The sequence below is a fragment of the Pinus tabuliformis genome, chromosome X, assembly GCF_031772625.1.
Source record: "Pinus tabuliformis cultivar Carrire ecotype Pingquan chromosome X, CPIR1, whole genome shotgun sequence".
Lineage (NCBI taxonomy): Eukaryota > Viridiplantae > Streptophyta > Pinopsida > Pinales > Pinaceae > Pinus > Pinus tabuliformis.
The window spans coordinates 1,191,124,372-1,191,148,861 of record NC_142308.1 but is presented as its reverse complement, the minus strand read 5'-3'; the positions used below and the strand labels follow the sequence as shown (position 1 = coordinate 1,191,148,861).

The 24,490-nt window shown below is 39.7% G+C and overlaps 1 pseudogene; it reads left to right on the top strand.

The window, feature by feature from the left end:
• Window positions 1–11,527: 11,527 nt before the first annotated feature.
• On the top strand, window positions 11,528–12,187 carry LOC149144208 (WAT1-related protein At5g07050 pseudogene; annotated as a pseudogene).
• Window positions 12,188–24,490: the final 12,303 nt, after the last annotated feature.

Below are 24,490 nucleotides of genomic sequence, written 5' to 3'. Positions count from 1 at the left end.
CATCGCGATCAGTAGGGCGGCCGACACGGCTTCCTATGGATAAAGGCTTTGTTCCTATAGGGGTCCCCCAATATACGCGACAGTACGCGGGGGCACAAGTCCGTATTAGTGCTATCGTCCCTCAGGAGGAATCACCCACCTTCGTAGAGATCAACAGACACTATGTTTAACGACGCCGGTTCACGTCTCTACCTAGACCTCTACTGTGTTTCGTTATGTTTCAAAGCGTTGTTAGATAAATTCAGTTCTTTTTAGGTTGATCTTGTTTAGCAGTTTGCCTTTATGGATCACCACGTGATGTATGATACAACTCCTAAATGCAGTCTAAGAATGATAAGCAAGCTTTTTCAATTCTTTCAACTTATGAAAACCTTAACTACTGAAGGAAAAGAAAGACATCATCTTTTCAAACAGGTCATAGAGCACACACTGATGCACTTTTCCTAAATCGACATGCAAACTGTCAAAATGCACATGCACAATGCAAGTATTTCTTTTCTTCTTTCTTAATGTTGGTGTATGACAAAAAGAAAGCTGTTGTATAATTTCGAATTCGATTTCAAGCGTAAGCAAACAAGTTTTGTCCAATAATCAAAAGAACACCTTAAGATTCACTCGTTTCAACACAAGAAATACTGAAATTCGAACCATATAACGAAATCAAATGCTCAAGCGGCTATGAACAGCAATAAACTAACTCTTAGAATCACACTGACACTTTCTCACAGGTCTAGATTCAAGAGGTCATAGCAAGACTAGTTCACTTTCCCTATGGGAAACTGTGAATGACAGCAAGAAATACAATAAGAACAATCACGGTTTCTTCATAAAACTGAGGCGGAATGAAGGCAAAGAGAAGTGGTTTCAGCTGGGTATATAGGTTGACAACAGGCTGCAAAAACAATACTGAAAACTGGGCAACAGACAATGGAGAATCCAAGTTGCACAAGGCAAAACTGGATTAGCGCAGGTGCTGCACTATCAATCTGAGATGCAGTGCAGGTAGCCCCTTCGGGACCTGCGTTGCAGTGCAGGTAGCCTTTGTGGCAGCTGCACTGATGAGACAAGTCACGTCTCTCTCAGATTCCGGGTCACAGTTTGCTAAAAAATGAGCGGTTTTTGGCCAAATCAGAGGCTGTCAGTCAAGTATACACTAGAGGATGATTAAAGGAAGATGAACACTATCACAAAGAGCTAAAAAGAGTCCTTGTGGATCAGCTCTTCAAATCATAAACACGCCCAGCACTGGGCTAGAGTAGCTGCCCTCTACTTTGCATTCGAAGGACTCGCATGCAGTTCGATTCGGTACTCTTTTGTTTAAGAAATGAATAGCAAGAAACACAAGTTACCAACAAGACACGCTCCCCAGTGGAGTCGCCAGTCTGTTGTGGGGGAAAGTATCCAACTCGGAATGACCCTAACCCACTCTAAGGGTGACAGTTCCTTAGCAACAGCTGAAAGCAAAGCTATCTAAAGTTTCTTCTTTATGACATGCAAGAGATAAAAGGAAGAGATCCACTTACCAATGTCTTGCGCAAATGGTCGATCCAATCTCCTTTGATTGCTGCTTGCTCCCAGCTCCAAGTCTTTTCACGGGCCCAGCTACACGAGATCCTGCAAATAAGACAAGAAAAGGAAACTACAACAAGCATGCATGCATAACTGATTCAAGGATTAGCATAAATCAAAGACGCAAGTAAGACAATACACTATTGAAACACATGCGAATAGAAGAACCTCAAATGCTTTATTAATATATGGAAGTAAGGTTCGGGCGGTGATACAACCATGAGAGGTCCAATCCAGCATCACCTTCCCGACGGAGAGAAATCTCTTCTTCACCTCCCTCAAGCAATCACCCAATGCTCACAACTGTAAACCAACAGCAATTCTTCACGCTAAATTCCGACCTCCAGATCCCATGGGATGAGATCCTTATATAGAGTTTTGGAGTGAAGGTAAGTCATCTTGATGTGTGACTTGTTGTCCTCTTCAACTCCAGTTGTTCTTCAGTCCTTCACTCAGAGTTTCTGCCTTCCACTTGGAGTTTTAGAAGCTCTTAACTCATCATTAGGTGAATCTTATGATCAAGTGTCTTTTTAGAAGCTTCCTGGGCACTGGCACTTTGAGAAAAAGATTCCTCCACATGTCCAAGTACGCCCAACGCAGGTAGCCTTTGTTCTACCTGCTATGCATAGCAGGTAGCCTTTGTTGTACCTGCTATGCAGCGCAGATGCCTAGTGGAGTAGCTGCTTTGATCCAAAATTGACCTGTTTTTGAGTGCTTTTCAGTGGAGAACTAGTTTGCAGTGCTGTGGTTTGCTGACCTTGTTCCTCTAAGGGTAAGAACAACATGTTTAGGGACTTTGGATCCCTTAGATTATTGACATTTCATGCCCTATGCTGTAAGGCACAAAAATGTCTATAACAAGAAGGTTTTTTTGGTCCCCATGTTCTATCCACCCATACTTTATAGGTAATTTCCTTCGCCTATGACTCTTCCATCCATAGCTCACTAAGCTCTCCCATCTGATCTAGTTAGTAGCCACATCTGCTATCCACACCATTTAGGTCATGTAACTAGAGAGATTTCAAGGTCCGGAGGGTCTTGCGCTTCCTAGTGCAAGGACCCGACAGGGGACTCGACTGATAAGGAGAGGAAAAGCATAGGGTCTTGCGCTTCCTAGTGCAAGGACCCAACAGGGGGCTTGACTGATAAGGAGAGAAAAAGCGTAATGACGGCAGAAATGCATAATGAGAGATGAAGAAGCTGGTGATATAATTAAGCACAAGGGTCCTGCTAAAAACATAGTAACTGCTGAATGGTTTGAGTCACAATTGGCTGATGTGTCTCGAACTCAGGAGGTCATCATGGAATCTCCCTTCCGAATAGATTGGAAGACCCTAAACATAATAAAAAGGGAGACCCTAGTCAAGCTAGTTATCAACTTAATAATTCATTATATAGTTTAATATATGTTATTTTCTAAATAAACCATGGTTGATAATAGTTTTGTTAACAATAACAAAAAATCTTATATAATAGAATATGTTTATATGTTTTTCCATTAGCAAAAACAAAGTTGATCATATTTCTATTCGATTTGAAAAAAATACACATAGTAGATACTTATAGCATTCACAAGGAATTGAGGTAATTATATTCTCGTTACAAATTTCTATCTCAATATTTAAAATTCTAGCAAAAAAATTAAGAAGTCCATAACCCTTTATAAAATTGATTGTAAACGTCTAGTATTTTAAATATTTATAACTAAATTATACGATGGTAAATGTTTAATTACTTCCAATAAGGAAATGATGTACTCTATTGTCACCTAGAATAGAGTACTCTCACAAAGGTCTATGCAAATATGACATTCTATTCACTCAATGTTCATTATTGCAAAAAATCATTTGGAGTTCTACTCTTCACCTAGCCATAGACCTTATTGCTCTAGATATTTCAAAAACAAGTCATGTGTGAGCCATCAACCCATTACCATGTTGTCTCTTCTTAGCATTGTCCTCAATTACACAAGAAAAAGTGATGTCATCTTCTCCTTCTTCTCCCTCCTTATATAGAATACATTGATGGTAAGGAACCCAACCCCTATGGTCCACCCATCATTATATAATTATTCCTTTGTCTTAACATTTTCCATTCGCATAAACCTACATTATATATTATTCTTCCTTTGTTTTCAATTTTGTAATAATCAATATAATAATTAATTAGTAAAATTTATACTTGTTACAAATTTCAAATTTATGAATGGAATGTCAAAAAAATGTATCATGTATATATTGAACATTGCATATCTTAAATTAACATAGAATTTGTATATCTTTAAAAATTGCACCACTAAAAGTTGCACCAATGTTCATTTTGCACATACCAAACAAGATTTTAGAAGGAGACCAAAATTCCAGATGAACACCACTAGTGTAGAACTTTAATTTGAAAATCCCAAAAACCCAACTTTCCCACTCAATAAGAAAATGATAGATAGGAAATGCATGTGAAAATGTTGAAAGGCATAACCACTTGGTTCTTTCTCCTATAACTTTTCTTGATGAATGAAAATAGTGTATTCGTTTGTAGAAAAGTATGAGCTTTGAAATGATCCACGATAATTGCATATTATTGGGGCTTAGTTTTCAAGGAAAAGTCCAACATTCACTCTAAACTAACTACGATCATCAATAACCACTTGGTGAATTCTAGTAGTCAACCAGTAAACCAACCACACTAGAATTTGAAACCGAATAGGTCAAAATGAAAATTAAGTATGTTAACACAAGAGTTCAATAAGAACTTGAATTTGGTTACTCGTGCCTACTAGGGACATATTTCCATTAAAAGAAATCATAACACAAGAAACAATACAACAAAGTATAAGTGATCTAAATGATGACATTACCAAAGATGTAAGTGAAGGACTGGGAAATTTATGGTGATCATGGGAATGATAGATCTCGAAGACAACATAAAAAAAAATATTATCTACCCTCAAAAACCCTGCCCATAACATTGAAGTGTGGTTCAAAACAAATTGTTGGTAGGCTATTAATGCTACCAACAATCATTCCCTCTCCAATTTCACAAGAAGCTCCTACTCAAGTTACCTCCTCCACTATGGTTATAATAAGTTCTTGCAAATGTGTGAGCTACAAGAAATTAAAACCGTCTATGAATCTCCACCAATCTTAGGGAACTTGGCTTCTTAGCATGCCCTAACTATTTTGGGTTGATTGATCAGTTAGCTAGATGATCACTGAGTTTGACTAAAATCCCATTGCTTAAATGACCTTCCACTAGTTCCTCCAAAAGGTAGAACTAGTTTAACTAACAACAACATGATATAATTGACCTTTATTGCTACAAATTAGCAATCACATATGCAAAACTGAATTGTAACTCCTCAAACTCGATTTTACTGAGTAAACTAGGTGACACAAGCGATGTCACACAAGTTAACATCATCCAAGTTGTCTGTTGATGTGGAAATTCAATTTTTTTCAATTTAATCAAGGAAAAATAAAATTGAGAATTTCTTGTTGCATTTTCTAGCACATAGTTCACTAGAATGTATTACTTTCGCTATGAACTTGGCATTGTTCATATGTTAAGTTCATAAGGTTTTGGGTTGATGTGGTTCTATGTGTTGTGTATATAAAGAATAGGTGTCCATGTTATGCTATCAAAAACAAAACTCCCTATGAAATGTGGTATGGCCACATTCCTTCGGTGAGGCATCTTAGGGTTTTTGGTTCCTCCTGTTATGCCTTCATACCTAAGGAATAGATAAAAAAACTCAGTGCAAGAAGTAACAAATATATCTTCTTTTGGTACTCATACCTCCAAAGAATACCATCTCTATGATGAAGTGAATAAGAAGCTTATAATATCTAGAGATGTTATCTTTCTTGAGTCTTCCAAGATTGAAAATGTTGTTGAGTGGTAGCTTAATCATTTGGATAGATTTGAACATGCAAACTATTTTCAAGAGTTTGATAGTGAGATTCCACATCTCCTTCTCTTAGCTCTATAATTTCTATGAAGAGCCTTGAAGAAATCAGATTGAAGGAAATTCCTTCCCCTGCTTTGTCAGGAAAGAGCTAAGAGACTACTGATGAGCCCCAAAAATGGATAATTATTTGGGCTCATTCAACCTCCTAATTTGACTTAATCCACCATTCTCTTTAGTTTATTGCATGTTTTTGATTATATTTATGCTAATAGAGTGAATTTGGTTAGTCATTATGCCAACAAGTCTAATGGGTGCTTTGTGTAGCCTTTTTGGTCAATTTGGAGACAAAATTGAAGGTCTTAATGAGCACTTGGCAGCCAAATTCGTGGGAGAACAAGGGAGAGGATTTGTAGGAAGGTGCCCCCTTCATTTATGGGCCCTTACCTCGAATTCTCCACCATCAGCTCGGAGTTCAAGGGCCACCAAATCAATCAGCACAAGGGCAGCCAAGAAAGTCAAGTAGGACTGCTATTAACTACAAGTCTTGGGCAGCCGAGTCCCTAAAGTTTAGGAGGACTGTTGGGGTCCTCAATTTGTATAAATAAGAAGGCTTAGGGCCTCATTTTGGTTAGCTGGTGGTTATTCAATTTGTAGCTAGTAGTTAGTCATTTCATAATCTTTTTGTAGTCATTTTGTAGTTCGATTTTTAGGTAATAGATTAGTTTTGCTGTCAGCTCATTTTCAAGTTCTCCTTGTGGACAATTTTGATGTAACTCTTCATTTCTTGATCAATAAAGATGAATCCAGATTTGCACCAGCTCTAAATCTCTCTTAGGAGGCTGTAGCTCTTGGGGTTGGGCCCATCTCAAGCGCCCAATACCTCCTTTGATTATCTTTATGTGTTTTTGCTGCATTCTTAGAATAAAATCTGCTATTTAGATCTAAAATCTTGTTTTGTTATTTAGTTTGTTTTTTGATGAGTAAAATAGCTTTTCATGCTCAGATTTAGTTGATAGGTTGTTAACAGAAAAAGCTTCAAGAAAAGGGCCAACAAACATCTGTGGTTTCACCTCTCCCTTAGTGGGATCAGGAGTTGTGACTAGGATGACTTTGCTGCCCACAAAAACACTGAATTTGCTTTGCCATGCAATCATTAGTGTTTGGTTTTCATTTGCAGAAGTTGGTTACATGTTCAGATCTTTGAATGCTTCATTGCATAGTTAATATACATGGTTTCCTTGCAAATAAAGTTGTTTTCCATTCTTGTTACTGTTAGCTAGATCATATTAGGGTAGCATAACTAGATCTTTGTTTTCTCGCATGTCTTTGTTGGTTCAGTTGGAAACACAAATTGCAGAGCACCTGTACCACTTCTTTGTCTACCCAGACTCCCTCAAACCCATATTCTCCATCTCCTAACTTGGTTTCTTGCCTCACATTGCCATACTGCCCTCATAACCCTACCTTTTTTGCAGCATTACTTCAGTCTTCTTGGAGCAAGTCCAGCCATCTACACCTTCTCCTCAACTCCATCCTCCAAGTCTTGAACTCCCCTACACCCCTATTTCACCTCCATACTCATTCCTCCACCTTTTTCCCTCCATCCATGCTCCAAAATCCCATTTCAAAACATCCTGTAGAAGAATTACAGAACATCCTGTAGAAATCCTGAACATCTTGTAGAACCCCTGCAGACTTCCTGTAGAAGCTCACGAATGAGGTTTCTTGGCAGCCAAACTTTGTGAAACTCTCTGGAAGGGTGTTAGGGACTCCTTAGACCCTCTCTGAACCTTCCCGACCTCTTCCAAGCATTTCTCCTCCTTGATCCAACTCTGCACAGTGAAAAATAGTTAAAAGCACATGCATGATAATTCCAACAACTTAATCAAAAATACAAAAAGATGTTTTCTTCAGATAGAGGTAGTCTAGACACATGTATTTTACCTTCATAGAAGTAATGGCATCTCTTTCAGTAGTTTGCATGCTATCCTTTGCGTCAGTAGGACTAGCTGGTAGAATTATGGTTTGCTAGGTTTTGCGTTTCTTTTTGGCTTTCAGTTTCTTTTTTGCAATTAGATTAGCTTCCTTCGAGTTAGCTTTCATCCATCAATTAAAAATCTTCTTCTAAGAGCTCATAGAAGTTGGCTTAAGCTCCTAGTGGACTTGTGCCAGCTGACCAAGTGACAGCTGCGGAAAGAGCTAGTACTTGTGCATACAGCACCGTCGCTTCCAAGTTTGTTACGAACTACCGGGTTGATAAAATTAAAGAAGGGAGTTCCAGGAGTTGTAGCATTATTGCTACAATACTGGAGCCCACCATATTTTTGGCGTCGTTGCCAGGGAAGCGTCAGAGTATTGGTGATTGCCGCTTTTCTTCTATTTTCCACTACTATCTTCTGATAAGTAGTTTATTTCATTTCCATTATGCAATTTCGTTTATGCAAAAGTAGATTAGCATTTCCCGCTTTCATAGATTAGCATTTCAATTCCGCAATTTCATTTCTGCAAGCGTAGATTAGCATTTCATTCCTGCAATTTCATTTTAGCAAAATAGATTAGTCCTTTCCTGCTTTCATTTCAATTCCGCATTTTCATTTCAGCAAGATAGTTAGTTGCAGTTCAATCTATTTTAGTTTTGTAGGTACAAGAATAAAAATACAAAAATCAACCAAAAATATTTCTTTTCATGCCTTGTAGGAGTAGAGATAGTTTAGAAAAATGATTGCACAACACCCCCACTGCTTCACACAGCCAACCTTCTCTCTTCTTCGATGGCTGTGAGAGAAGAACCCCTAAGTGGCCAAAAAGACATATTTAAAGAACCTCTAGGGGAGAAGAAGAAGAAAACATTCCTCTGGAGCAAATGGCTACAAGCAGAAATGTTGGGAGCAGTCCCTTGTCCAAAGACAAATTTGAAAATCAGATCGAAGATTTCAAGAGTGATATGAGGTAGTTTCTTGCCATGCAATTGGATACCCTATGGATCCAAAAGAAGCAAGAGGAAGCCAAGAGGGATTTGGTCATCTTTTGTCCTAGGTGCACTAGAAAGCATCCTAGGAACGAATGTCCAATGCACTCCCTAGAAGTGTGTTTCATCTGTGAAGAATACCATCCTACGAATCAGTGCCCTTCCTTACCCAGAATTAAAGCTGCATATCAGAGAGCCAAAGGAGCCACTGAACCACTCTATTATATGAACCAAAGGAGTCTGCATGGACCTAGATCTTACCAGCGGGAACTGCAAGGAACACCTGAGACCTATTATGACCCCTATCAAGCCACTTTCATGCCTTCTTGGGGTCCCCCTGCTCATCCTTCCTGGTTCACACCTCCTCCTTGTTCCTTCATAGATCCATATTATGCCCAACCAGCTTCTCATTCATTTCACTCTTATGCTCAGCCACAGCCTCAGTGGAATGCACCTCATCAGGGGTGGAGGCCCCAGTACAACACTCCTCCCACTTCTTTTCCTCCACCACCTGCTCAACTGCAACCATCACCTCCTCCTCCACCAAGGCAACCCCAAATGCCTACCCAACCACAACCCCATCCGTATCCATCTCAAATCTACGCCACCACTCAGCTACCCATACCACCATTTCCAAATCCACACATTGGAGTAGCTCAACCCCATTACAATGCTGAGGCACAACATGTCCAAACAACTCCTCTTGAGCTCCAAGATGTTCACCATAGCTGAGGAAGAGTCTTTCAAAAAAGAGATTATCTTGAAAGCATTGAAGGACCACATCCGGCGAAAGAAGATTCAAAAGAGGAGATCAAAGAACCATGGGCTGCACTTGATGAAGAGAAGAGATCAGAATCAGAGATCAAGAGAGTTCCTTCATGGGTACCATCAAATCCTCCATGTAGTCAAGAGAAAGATCAGCACAAAGAGGAAGATGTGAAGGTCATGATAGAAGAATATATGGAGAATGACATAGATCAGAAAAAGGACCAAGGATATCAGAGCTATATTGAGATATGGTTTCAGACGGTCACTAAGTTGCAGCAATACTCTCTTCCTCAGCTATGTTTGATCCCTTCAAAGTCAAATCATTTGGTCTCTGAGATCCGGATAGCTGTAAAAGCATGCATTTCAAGCCTCCACATCAGTTTATATCTAATCTTGAAGTGCACATGGCTCCATTGGAAGTATTCTTATACTTGAGAAAGATTTTGTTTTTCAAGTAGGGTAGGGTAGAAAAAAGAAAAAAAAAAAAAAAAAAAAGAGAAAAAAGAAAAAGAAAAAATGAAAAAAAGAGGAAAATAGAAATCTAAGGTGAAAACCTCCTCGGAGGCGCCTTTGATCGGCTCATTGATTGAAAACCTCCATGAGGCGGTCAATGGGTTGGGAAAAAAGAGAAAAGAGAATAAGATCTCTGGGTGAAAACCTCCCTTGGAGGTGCCCAGGGCAGGCAATTAGGGTGAAAACCTCCATGAGGCGCCCTAGTTGTTTTTCAAAAAAAAGAGAAAAAGAAAAAGAAAAATAAAGCTAATTTCCATTGAATAATTTCATGTTGCAGCAATGACATTGCAGGTCAGGAGGATCACTCAAAACAAAGACAAAGGAGTTTTTGTGCCTTCTACAGGAAGTTCTATATTTCTGCAGGAAACATCCTGTAGAACCTTCAAGCGAGCCAGATTCAATTTTGGAAGGGAATCTAAAGCTTGGAATCCATTGGTTATACCTGCAAGCATCCATGTTCCCATTCCTCACCCTTTTCCATCATCTTTTCCACCTCATTGTGCTTCTACAGGAAGTTCCTGTAGAAATTGTAGGAAGCTAGAAATGGATTTCAAAAAGGTGGTTTGGCGAACATGGTAGCTTCCTCAAGGGTTCAGAAGTCCTCCTGCACTTTTCAAACTCCTCCTCCATCATCTCCATGCCTGCATCACAACCCAAGATCAGTTTTTCATACCATGCAACAAAACTGCAAAATGCCTTGAAGCAAAAATACCTAGAACAAAATTTGTTTTTGCCATAACTTGAAAACCATGCATCCATTTGAAGAACCGTTTTATAGAGAATTGTATAGGGATGGTGGCAACATGCTCGAGCAGTTTCAGGCCATTCCGGTGCGCGGTTTCCAAGAAATCAGCCTCCATCACCATCAGCCATTTTTGCATTTTCTCCATATCCGTGTATCCGTTTCAAAACCTGTTTCATGGGGATATGCATATGAGTGATGGTAACCTACCCAAGCAGTTTCAGCCGATTTCGATGCACGGTTTCCAAGAAATCGATCTCTGAAATCTTCAGCAATTTTCCATTTTTCTCGAAATCCGTGCATCCATTGATCACGATTTTGCTATGGGAGGTGCATCATGATGATAGGAACATTCTCATAAAGTTTTAGATCGATCCGGTTTACCGTTTGGGAGCAATGGCGAAAATAAGTTCTGGCCCGGTGAAAATTCAGCAGCAGCAGCTTGAACGTGCAGAATTGAACGTGGAAACAAATGCCTGGAGCTTAGATCTGGCCAGAGGACACCTGCACAAGAGAAAACAACCAAAAAAATCAGTAGCCAAGCCACATGCAATCACAAAAACAAATGCATGCAACAAATGAAGGATCTCAGCACTTCACAGCAACCACACACGACTTGCAGGTACGTGACTAAACTCGTTCCTCTATTTGCATGAATGTAATTCGTAAACAGCATGAGCAATGAGATGGTTGGGATTAAAAAATCGGTGGCCAGCTAACTGGCCACCCTCGTCCAGTTCGAACAGCGCTCGGTGGGGGAAATCAACACGTGTGCTCAGCCATCTCAAGAAGAAAATTGAAAACAGGTAGTGGTGGTTGTTTAAAATCCAACGTAATTGATGGAAGTGAATACAGGCAGAGAACTACAGTTCATAATTACACTACAGTGGGGACCAATGGTTTGCATGGGGCCAACGTGCACTTAGCCAGCTCACCCTCCATCAATGGAAGCCTCCATAAACAGCCAATCGAACTCATCCTTGAAATGCTCTCACCATTCGCTGATTAATTTGCATTTGCAACATTCTTCGCTGAGATTGCAGTTCAAGTCTGCCTGGCCGACATGAATATCATCACCAGAGTTGCTCTGGATAAAGGAATAAGTCATTTTGTTTTCGTAGCTTACACCCTGGCTGTTGCTACAGTAGTTATTTCTCCTTTTGTTTTTTTCTTGAAAGAAACCAACGCCCTGCAAAGACCTGTGCCATCTTCTGGCAGATCTTTGTGCTTGCACTGGCTGGGTAAGACCACTCTATTTCAGAATTTCTACTTTGCTGGCCTAGATTACACCTCTGCTACATTTTCTTCTACAACGTCAAACCCGGTTCCTGTTGTCACGTTTGGGATGGCCACATCTTTTAGACTGGAGAAAGTTGATATCAGGAGTAAATATGGCCAAGCCAAAGTTGTAGGAACCATTATATGTGTGGGTGGTGCAATGATTATGACCTTATACAAGGGCCCTGTTCTCATTAGGCTCAATAGGTTTCTTCATAACACATGGCTGTTTGGAGCACTGATGCTATTTGCCGGCTGTTTATTTTGGTCTGGATGGCTTACCTTTCAGGCTCCAGTTGTTAAGAAATATCCAGCAGAAATTTCATTAACAACTCTCACGATGCTGCAAGGAACTCTACAGTGCACTGTGGTGGCTTTAATTTTTGAGCCAAAGGCCTCTGCTTGGAGGCTAAAGTGGGACTTTCAGCTTCTCAACATCATATAATCTGTGAGCACCGCATCTTCGTTTTAATAATGTGCAGAAATTCTTAACATCGTCATTGATCATATTGGCCCATAATATGCAGGGAGTATTATGCTTTGCATTTGCCTTCTTTGTACAGACTTACTGTATCCGTCTGAAGGGACCTGTCTTTGCTGCAATGTTCAATCCAACTTCAACCATAATTGTTGCAGTGTTGGAACAGTTAATCCTTCATGTGAACTATTATCTGGGAAGTCTGCTGAGAGCAATTCTAGTAATAACAGGACTGTATATTGTACTATGGGGCAAGGCAAATAATGACAAGTTGGTGACAAGCCCAGAAAAGCACAACCCTGCAGATGTATCCAACAACATCAGTGATTGGAACATTGGCATTAAACCAAGCTGCCAAAACAGAGGGGGACAAAACCACACTAACACCCAGGGAGAAAAGACTACAGAGTAGAATGGAAAGGACTGAAAAAGTCCACGTCAGTGAGGGCACCTCTAAGGTAGCCACAGCCAAGCTAAAAGGAAAATCACCCACAGCCAAGCAGGATACAGTGGTGCTGTCTGTTTCTACAGGAAGCCAGAACTCAGCTACAGGACTTTCTACAGGAAGTTCTGTATTTTTACCAGAAACATCCTATAGAAGCCTTTGGGTAGGCTAGAATCAATTATGGAGAGGGATTTGAAGCTTGAAGACTATTGAGGAGACATGCAACCACTCTTTTCTTCCATCTTCCACTGTTTTCATCTCCTTTCGCCACCCTTGCTGCCATCAGATTGAATATACTTGCACAATCATACCAAAGCTGAGAATTCTTTAGGAAAAGGAGCAAGTAGTGGGAAGAAGCAAAGAAGCATGGTTTCATGACATAGAAGAGGACATCACTTCAGAAGCTTGGCATGACAAGGAGGCTACCAGGGCCATCAAAGATGAGGAGAGAGATTGGTTGCTCAGAGGATGAACAACACTTTCAGTAGGGGGGTGATGATGAGCCCCAAAAATGGATAATTATTTGGGCTCATTCAACCTCCTAATTTGACATAATCCACCATTCTCATTATTTTATTGCATGTTTTTGATTATATTTATGCTAATAGAGTGAATTTGGTTAGTCATTATGCCAACAAGTCTAATGGGTGCTTTGTGTAGCCTTTTTGGTCAATTTGGAGACAAAATTGAAGGTCTTAATGAGCACTTGGCAGCCAAATTCGTGGGAGAACAAGGGAGAGGATTTGTAGGAAGGTGTCCGCTTCATTTATGGGCCCTTACCTCGAATTCTCCACCATCAGCTTGGAGTTCAAGGGCCACCAAATCAATCAGCACAAGGGCAGCCAAGCAAGTCAAGTAGGACTGCTGTTGACTACAAGTCTTGGGCAGCCGAGTCCCTAAAGTTTAGGAGGACTGTTGGGGTCCTCAATTTGTATAAATAAGAAGGCTTAGGGCCTCATTTTGGTTAGCTGGTGGTTAGTAAATTTGTAGCTGGTAGTTAGTCATTTCATAATCTTGTTGTAGTCATTTTGTAGTTCGATTTTTAGGCAATAGATTAGTTTTGCTGTCAGCTCATTTTCAAGTTCTCCTTGTGGACAGTTTTGATGTAACTCTTCATTTCTTGATCAATAAAGATGAATCCAGCTTTGCACCAGCTCTAAATCTCTCTTAGGAGGCTGTAGCTCTTGGGGTTGGGCCCATCTCAAGCGCCCAGTACCTCCTTTGATTATCTTTATGTGTTTTTGCTGCATTCTTAGAATAAAATCTGCTATTTAGATCTAAAATCTTGTTTTGTTATTTAGTTTGTTTTTTGATGAGTAAAATAGCTTTTCATGCTCAGATTTAATTGATAGGTTGTTAACAAAAAAAGCTTCAAGAAAAGGGCCAACAAACATCTGTGGTTTCACCTCTCCCTTAGTGGGATCAGGAGCTGTGACTAGGATGACTTTGCTGCCCACAAAAACACTGACTTTGCTTTGCCATGCAATCATTAGTGTTTAGTTTTCATTTGCAGAAGTTGGTTACATGTTCAGATCTTTGAATGCTTCATTGCATAGTTAATATACATGGTTTCCTTGCAAATAAAGTTGTTGTCCATTCTTGTTACTGTTAGCTAGATCATATTAGGGTAGCATAACTAGATCTTTGTTTTCTCGCATGTCTTTGTTGGTTCAGTTGGAAACACAAATTGCAGAGCACCTGTACCACTTCTTTGTCTACCCAGACTCCCTCAACCCCATCTTCTCCATCTCCTAACTTGGTTTCTTGCCTCACATTGCCATACTGCCCTCATAACCCTACCTTTTGTGCAGCATTACTTCAGTCTTCTTGGAACAAGTCCAGCCATCTACACCTTCTCCTCAACTCCATCCTCCAAGTCTTGAACTCCCCTACACCCCTATTTCACCTCCATACTCATTCCTCCACCTTTTTCCCTCCATCCATGCTCCAAAATCCCATTTCAAACATCCTGTAGAAGAATTACAGAACATCCTGTAGAAATCCTGAACATCCTGTAGAACCCCTGCAGACTTCCTATAGAAGCTCACGAATGAGGTTTCTTGGCAGCCAAACTTTGTGAAACTCTCTGGAAGGGTGTTAGGGACTCCTTAGACCCTCTCTGAACCTTCCCGACCTCTTCCAAGCATTTCTCCTCCTTGATCCACCTCTGCACAGTCAAAAATAGTTAAAAGCACATGCATGATAATTCCAACAACTTAATCAAAAATACAAAAAAGATGTTTTCTTCAGATAGAGGTAGTCTAGACACATGTATTTTACCTTCATAGAAGTAATGGCATCTCTTTCAGTAGTTTGCATGCTATCCTTTGCGTCAGTAGGACTAGCTGGTAGAATTAGGGTTTGCTAGGGTTTGCGTTTCTTTTTGGCTTTCAGTTTCTTTTTTGCAATTAGATTAGCTTCCTTCGAGTTAGCTTTCATCCATCAATTAAAAAGCTTCTTCTAAGAGCTCATAGAAGTTGGCTTAAGCTCCTAGTGGACTTGTGCCAGCTGACCAAGTGACAGCTGCGGCAAGAGCTAGTACTTGTGCATACAACACCGTCGCTTCCAAGTTTGTTACGAACTATCGGGTTGATAAAATTAAAGAAGGGAGTTCTAGGAGTTGTAGCATTATTGCTACAATACTGGAGCCCACCAACTACTGGCAGTAGGTAGCCAAATCTAACAAGCAGAGAGGGTACATACAAGATATAAAGCAAGGATTAATGTAAAGGAGTAATGCAAAGGAGTGTAATTACTATATAGATATGATCAAACATATTTCATCCAACTTATGATGCCTTGCATCATGCCTAGTTAGTCATAAGATCATGTTGGTCACAACCTTTGTAGCTTAAATAAATAAGTGGTAATACTCTTCATCTTCTAAGCTATGTAATCAACAAGTGAAAGGGAGAAAGACACGTAGAGGAAACACATGGAATGAATTTAAGTTCTTCCAACCATACATGTCTTTGAAGATAGAATGATACAACAATGATAAGAAATCTTTTAAGTTACACTAAGAGGTGTATTTCAAAACATGTGCTTTGTTTTCCATACCTAGCCTCTAAAGGGTTATGCATCAGATGGAGTCTTCATGTGGTACTGATATTCTATCATACCTTTGGTTCCTTGGTTTGCTTATTTTTCTCCTCATCTCCTTGAGAGTCATCTATCATGTCATCATTCTTCGTGGCCCCTAAGAGACATAATTGTGTAGTTTCAGCGGGCAGTGACTATTGTGGGATGAGGCCCTAGAAGGGCACATTTACACAGTTTTAGGATGCAAGGTAGACTGGGTAGTCAAGGGACAAAACTACACAGTTTTTGGAGATAGTGGGTTCCAGCAGAGGGAAGGAGATTGGAGCAAACCACTACATAGTTTTGAATGTTAAGGGAAGTTGGGATTTCTATGCATTGCACAGTTCCAACAGGCAAGGGAAAATCTTGAGGGTTACATATGTGAAGTGCGCAGTTAAGGAAAGTTGGATGAGGTTAGGTTTCTAAGGAAACTCTGAAATTTGGCTAAGTGTGGGATCAATGGAACTGATGTGAACAGTGATAAAAAATGACTACGATCACACACTTGAAAACTTAGCGATACAACATAGACCATCTAGAACATATAACACATACTTCGCTTAATGCAACAACCTCTGTGTCTGCTTATGACAAGTGCAGCTCTGATGATAGGCTTTAGGAGGATAAAGGTGACACTTGTGTAAGAGTGTGTGAAATTAGTGTGAAACATGTCTATGTGGCAAGGATAACCCATTCTCATAAATATTTCCCCTTGAAGCAAAACAAACCTCCCTTTGCATGACAAGCGATAACCCCCATGCTCAAAGATGACACATTATATGTAAATATAAAAGCATGAATGACTCTTAAGATCGAAAAGGGGAGCTTGAGATCATCAACTAATCAACAAGCGAGTAAGGAACGGTTGATCACAATATCCATAGTAGGTTTTGAAATTTAAGTGCAAGCCAAAATTTTGGAGGGTGTTGCAACCACTACAATAGAGGCTTCACTTTCTTGCTAGCTTCTTTTTCAACTAGTGTCTTGAATTCTACGAACTTCGAGAATATCTCATCTTTCTTCGACATGAAGAAGATCCAACACTTCTTGAGAAGTCATCAATAAAAATGACAAAATATTTGTGTCTGATAGTGGAGGTTGTTGAGAAAGGTTGATAAACATGATAGTGGATCCTTTCTAGGACTGCATGTGCTTTGTTGTCCCGGTCATAGGTGGATTTTATGTACTTTTACAATGTACATCCTTTTCATACATCTTACTACTTATGTGCTCATTTAGGGAGGCAAGTGGTTATTTGTTGTATAATATTCGAGGTACCATGATGCAAATGGCCAAGTATTTTGTGCCAAAGTTCATAGACATTGCTACCTTCACATTCTCCACCCTAGTGCTTAATGCAACACAATCTTCCACATCTAGCTTATACAGGTTCTTCACACGAACCCCGATATGCTTCACCTGTCCCATGGCTATGTGTCTCAAGAATGATTTTCCTTTGATGAATATCACTTCACAACCATGGTCTTCCAAAACTGCAAGAAAGATGAGATTTTTCTTTAGGCCTAGAACAAACATGACATCCTTGAGCTTGAGAGGGGAGCTTGACTCCCTCTGAAAGGTGACTGTACCAACACGAGTCACTTTGTACCTTTTTTCAAACCTTAGCTTAATGTGCATCTAGAGATCTTTCTCCTCCAAGTCACTGAAAAATATTTACACCTTGTCATGTGGAACGATGTACTTGAGTCCAAATACCACACGCTCCCCATCATTGTGTTGGACATGCATAAGATAAGGGTTAAGTCAAGCTCAAACTATGAAGCCAAGGTTTAACATGTTGCTCCTCCTAAGGTCTTCTTTCTTGCATTTGTGTGTGGACACTTCATGGCATAGTGCCCACATTCATGACAGTGGAACCATTTAATTTTTTACATATATTTCCTCTTCCCCCCTTGATCCAGGTGGATGTTGGTGGCCACCCACCTATCCCATTTGGACCCCCACAACTGTCTCTTTCAGTCTTTTCATTTTCCTAAATTGTAGCACAATTTACTATTTTTAGCAGTTTTTCGAGTCCTAAACTTCCGGAGTCGTTTTGAGGCCCTAAACGATGTTTTTGGGAAATCTTGGGGCAACATGGGTCCATGGACCGATGTTGCCCTACCCAAAGTTGTAGTGCTCAGATAGATCTTTCTAACGAGCTATTGTACGCGTCAAATGGAGATCGTATGCCAAAGTTACGACCTCGGGAAATTGATGTACCAATTTACCCAAACGGGGCCCACAGTTTGGCGTTTCATCTTCTAGGGTTAGGTTTTGGAATGTTAAGGGTTTTCCATTGTTTCTCAACAATAAATAGGCCTTCGAGCCTCATTGTAACACAGTTCAGAGGCATTTAGCCATCGCATGTTTTCTCAGAGAGAAGCTACCATCGCCCTAGCTGGTTTATTTCCATTACTATTTGTAAGCATATTTCAGTATTTTACATTAATGAAATGAAGTATTATTTCCGCTGCATATCTGTGTTTATGGTTATCTCTGTAATTTGTTGCGTTCTTATTTAAGTCTGGATTAGTGGTATCAGAGCGGTCTACTTTTTCTCTGTTTTTCTTTGCATGTCCCCAACGAGGTCGGGATATAAGGAGTTAGGGATTGAACTGGTCGAACCTTTGCGAGACCAACCTCGCAAATCCTGACGGCCTCCCATGGCGAATAAGAAGAAAGACAAGGGGGCAGGAGATCCTATCAAAATCTTGCTCGAAGAAGCCCTCGAGTGACAACAGAATGTGATGATGGACAATTTTGCCCAGATCCTTCAGCGGCTACCCAGAAGTGACACATCGGCTTCCAGCAGCTACTCTGGAAATGCCACGCCCTTTAAGGTACAAGTTAATTTTGAAATCCACATATTCGAGGGTCAGATAGATGAAGATGTCGTAGACAAATGGCTAAATCTGCTAGAGGGTTATTTTTCTATTCACGAATTTTTGAGTCGAGAAAAGATTATTTTCGCTCTTCTCAAAGCAGTCCCCCACGTCAAGAACTGGTGGGAAACCTACTGCGAGCAGAAGGATGAAAGCACAGGCTCATTATTTTAGGCTGCACCCACTTGGGATTCATTTTGGGATGCTATCAAGGAGCAGTACTACCCTGTCAAAAGCTACAAGGACAAATACATAAAGTGGACCACACTGCGGCAGGGAAGGGACCTAGATGTGCCAGAGTTCACCAACATTTTCCATACCCTTCACACATAGTTTGGTATCAAAGATTCTGAGCTGCATCTGGTACTCAAATACTGCGACTGCCTACACATATACATCCAGAAAGAGATGGAGTTCTTGAACATCTCCTCACTTGGCACGGCATACCGATATGCTGTCAAAATTGAGCAAAAGTTCAAATAGAAGAAGCGATACTTTGGATCTGCGAATCTGAAGACCAAAGGACAAAGCCAAGGTGGGGTGACCCAAGACAACTCGTCGAAGCCACAAGAAAAGAACAACACCACGAAGTCGAAAAAGGACACAGGAAAGTGGTGTGAGTTCCACAAGAGCCCCACTCACAACACAAGTGAGTGTCGGACCAAGCAGTTGTTGGTGGCCGAGTTGAAGGCTTCCGAATTAGATGCATGTTTTGACCCTGAGCCATAAACCGACAAGGGGAATGGAAAAAGGAAAAAAACCATTGATGCAGATCCCAGCGCCACTGTTTCCACCGCTAAAATCCAGAAAAATGAGCCCGAAAATCCAGAGGAAGGGGAACATCTTTTCCAATCACAGATGTGGGTGAAGGGTTCACCTCTGCAATTCATTGTCGATAGTGGCAGCCAAAAGAGCCTCATTTTAGCAGAGGTCGTGAAGTGGTTGGGCCTACCAACGACACCACACCCGTAGCCATATAGTATCGGGTGGCTTCACGAAGGACGAGATGTCAAAGTTCGCCAACAGTGTCGCCTTCCATACAGCATCAAGCCCTTCACATATGAGGTATTGTGTGATGTTACACCTCTGGATGTTTGTGATGTACTACTAGGCCAACCATACTTATGGAGGCGACATGCTGTGTATGATTCAAGGCCTTGTGCTGTCATTATTTCTTTGGATAATTCATTATATAGGATACTGGAGGTAGCCCCACCTACCGCCACCTCTTTGATCACTACCAAGAAAGGCAGCAAGCTCATCTCCCAGACTAGGAAATTCATTTTCTGTCTAGTTCGCTCCCAAAGTAAGGGGAAGATCGTTGCCACTTCCATGACCCCCGTAAAGGGTTCCTCCACACAGCAGTAGCAACATCAAAGGGATACAGTCATGACAGAACACAGGAACAACTTCTCCTCACCCACAGGGGTATCACATAAGTTCCAGGTGGGCGACAAAGTTTGGTTACATCTGCAGAAAGAACGCCTTACCAGAACCCATCAGAAACTCGGACCACTCTGACATGGTCGTTACACCAGTGCCAAGGCTACAGGAAACAATGCTTTGAAGCACAACATTCCTCCATTCCTTCGCTTGCACTGAGTATTCAATGTGGACCATTGTCGACCATGCTTCCCACCATTTTTGGACACATCAAAGATCGTAGAACAGTTCACCAGAGACCCAACTCAGCAGAAGCTTCCTCATCTTAGGGACGAACTCAACGCAATGGGGACCATCGATTCCTAAGGGGGGAGGAATAATCCAGGTGGATGCTGGTGTCCACCCACCTATCCCATTTGGACCCCCACAACTGTCTCTTTCAGTCTTTTCAGTTTCCTAAATTGTAGCACAATTTACTATTTTTAGCAGTTTTTCGGGTCCTAAACTTCCGAAGCCGTTTTGAGGCCCTAAACGACGTTTTTTGGGAAATCTCGGGGAAACATGGGTCCATGGCCCAATGTTGCCGTACCCAAAGTTGTAGTGCTCAGATAGATCTTTCTAACGAGCTATTGTACGTGTCAAACGGAGATCGTATGCCAAAGTTACGACCTTGATAAATTGATGTACCAATTTACCCAAACGGGGCCCACAGTTTGGCGTTTCATCTTCTAGGGTTAGGTTTTGGAATGTTAAGGGTTTTCCATTGTTTCTCAACAATAAATAGGCCTTCGAGCCTCATTGTAACACAGTTTAGAGGCATGTAGCCACCGCATCTCTTCTCAGAGATAAGCTACCGTCACCCTAGCTGGTTTATTTCCATTACTATTTGTAAGCATATTTCAGTATTTTACATTAATGAAATGAAGTATTATTTCCGTTGCATATCTATTTTTATGGTTATCTCTGTAATTTGATGCGTTCTTGTTTAAATCTAGATCACCCCTTGACTGGATTCTGGTTTGGTTTGAGATTTATTCCCTTTTCCCTTCTTTCCCTTTCAAACCAATCCAAAGTTTTCTTTATCCTCGCCCTTAGATGAGGTCCCATCTCTCGTATTCCACCTTATTTCCTCCTGTACCAAATCAGACCATAAGTGTTCCTAATTTGATAGTTTCTCCCTTCCATTCACTGAATCTTGATAGTTATGCTAGTCCTTGGGAAGGCCTAGAAGGGCTAGGCTTACCAAGTCATCCTTTCAAACAATAACACCAACTATTGAAAGCTCATAACGAACTTGTGTGAACCTACTCAGATACTACGGGATAGTGTCATTTTTCTACAACTTGATATTTCAAAGTTTATCCTTGACCTACAGCTTCCTGTGGTCACTACTATTCTGGAATAGATTTTTCAGTGTCTGCCACATTGCATACGTATTTTCTTTCCCATGGAGATTGGTGACAATGTGGTCTCTTACTCCCTCCAATATGTCTCACTTGTACTCCTTCCAATATTATTCTCCTTGCCTTGGTTACATCTTTATTCCACTGAGCAAGGTTTTCGACATCATATTTCGCTAGTTTTGCAACATCTCCCTTGATGTATTCCAGAAATCCATTTTCATCGAATACATCCTCCATGAGATGAAATTATAGTTGCATTCCAAGGAATTCTCTAGCCTCAACCCATTGAAGGTCATCTTCTCAGCTCTGAAGAGATCCTGCTACACTGAACTGCAAATTTGAACCTCCTGAGAAACAAATTTGAAATTCCTACTCTAGTGTGAATATATCTCTAATACCATGTACAAATTATGGTGTAGATTTTCAACTTCTCATGAAGTTTTAATCAAAATTACAAGACAAAAACCTAGTCTACTATGCTATGGAAGTTAATTCCAACCTTAGAACAGAAATTTCAGACATGCAATAAGAAATAACACGCATGCACACTGTATCTTTCTTGGGGAAAGGAATCTGGTAAAAACCCCAATGTATGCTTGCATTAATATGATGAACATAGATGTATTATAATTGCTTTGCTCAACTAGCACAACCTGCAAGTGAATAACCTCTCTCTCTACTCATTGAGAAGCTCTGACCCAAACTTTGTCAATTTATGCCTTTTCTTGAGCCCCTATTTCCTTGCGCAATTCCTTGAGAAATTATTCCCCTATTATTTAGGAAATTTTCCAAAATGGATTGCGCAATTCCCAAGGCTGATCATCTGATTGCAGGCAACACTTATACACTCAAGACTAGTCTACAACTGATGTTACATTGCCTTGCAATCTCCACCACAACTGGGGAACTCGAATTCTTTGCATGCACTAGTTGTTTATGGATGATTGATCAGTTAACTAGATGATCAGTGAGTTTGACTGAAGTCCCACTACATAACTGACCTTCCTTGAGTTCCTCCAATAATTAGAACTAGTTTACTTGAATACAACTCGAGATAACTGAGTTTGATTGATAGAAATTAGCAATCACAAATACTTAACTAAACTATAACTCCTCTAACTCGAATTTACTCAGTAAAATGGGTGACACAAGTCATGTCACACAAGTTAATTGCATCCAAGTTGTATGCTAATGTGGAAATACATTTTTTTTCAATTTAATGAAGGAAAAATCACATTAAGAATTTATTGCTGCATTTTTCAACAATCCTTCAGGTGAATCTAATTCATGTTGTTGATGACAGTCAAGAGTTCCAGCACAATAATATGCTTATAATAGCAACCAACAAATGGAAGTAGCATTCAAAATAAATGAAATAGTCAAGAAACAAATATTAAAACAAATTTGATGGAGACCCTGAAAAGTACTCCAAATATGATACTTCTTAACCACATTCAGCAAAAGTTCCTCCATCACTCCTCTCATGAAGCACACATCTGTTGTTAGCCCCCATCACCCTAAATCCCATTAGTTTTTGTCGACCTCCATCACTCCATGTCCTGAAGAACTCATCAACAATGTAAAGACGGACCCCTAATCGTTTACCTTTAGCTTTTTTTACTAGTGCCTCATATTGAAAATTTGAAGACAAAATATTTCTTTTCTCTTAAAAATTTGTCTTAAAATCCCCCTCTATGTAGTAGTGCCGAATGCAATGATAGACAAGTTGTCTCTAATCGCATCAATAGATATGAAAGAGACAAAAGGGGAATTGGTTTTCGGTAAATCTTGTTAGTAAAAGTTGTCGCGTTCTTCTTAGTCGACTACCCCCACAAAACAAAGAGCTCAACTAATCGTTGTCTTTATATAAGATAACATGAATGGTAAGTAAAACAACAACCTCGGTATAGGCGCAAGACAGTAGTTGCTTGCAAGATGGCGGACTTAAGGCACACTCTTAGAGTCAATTTTGCTGTTGTTAGATAATATTGTTTGAAATTGATATGTTTGTGTCTTAATTGTTAAGTGTCTTAAATAGGTTTCATCTAAAGTGACCATTGTCTTAAATATAAAGTTTTGTTTTAAAATATTTTTGTCTCAAACTGTTTTTGTCTTAAATATAAAGTTTTGTTTTAAAACAATTTTGTCTTAAATTTTTTTTGTCTTAAAATAATTTTGTCTTAAATTGTTTTTGTCTTAAATATAAAGTTTTGTCTTTAAATGTTTGTGTCAAACTACTTTTGTCTTAAATATAAAGTTTTATCTCAAAATATTTTTGTCTTAAATATAAAGTTTGTCTTAAAATATTTTTGTTTCAAAGTGCTTTTGTCTTAAATATAAAGTTTTGTCTTAAAATATTTTTGTCTCAAATTGTTTTTGTCTTAAAGTTTATATTTAAAACAATTCAATTGATATTAAATTTTAATATAAAATAACTAAAATAAAAAGTGATTTCTCTTAAAAAAATGTCTTAAAAGTGGCCTTAGTGTAGTAGTGTCACTTGCCTCTTTGACGGGGCAACCTCCAACATAGCATAGCTCAATTACAATAAGACTCCATGATCTTTCCTTCAGTAACTAAGATTATTTATAGGTTAATGACATCCAAAATCCTAACTACTAGTGGTCCCTTGCTTAACACGGATTAACCACTTTATTAACTCTGCCAAGTTTACAACTAATGGTGGTTCCTTTTCTATAATGCGGGTCAACAACGTACAATTATTAATGCAAACTTTATTGACTCTTTAACTAACTATGACTCTAACTGAGCCCCTTGGACTTATTACATAAATTAAGAGGATGGGGTTGGACCCTAACAAAAAAGCTAATAAACTAAGACATGTGAGCAAGTGTAACCCAACTCAGTGTCTAAAGAAGTTAAAATGTAGTGAATTTTATGGCCCAGATTAGCCATTAAAGTTAAGCCATTTCCAGTGTACCAGAAATCCTAGGTCTAAAACTTGTATTATACTAATAGGTCTAAAACTTGTATTATAGTAAAAGGGTAACCTAAGAGGATATAATAAAATCTACAACCTTCAATCAAGAAAAATATAGTGCCTTAATAACAC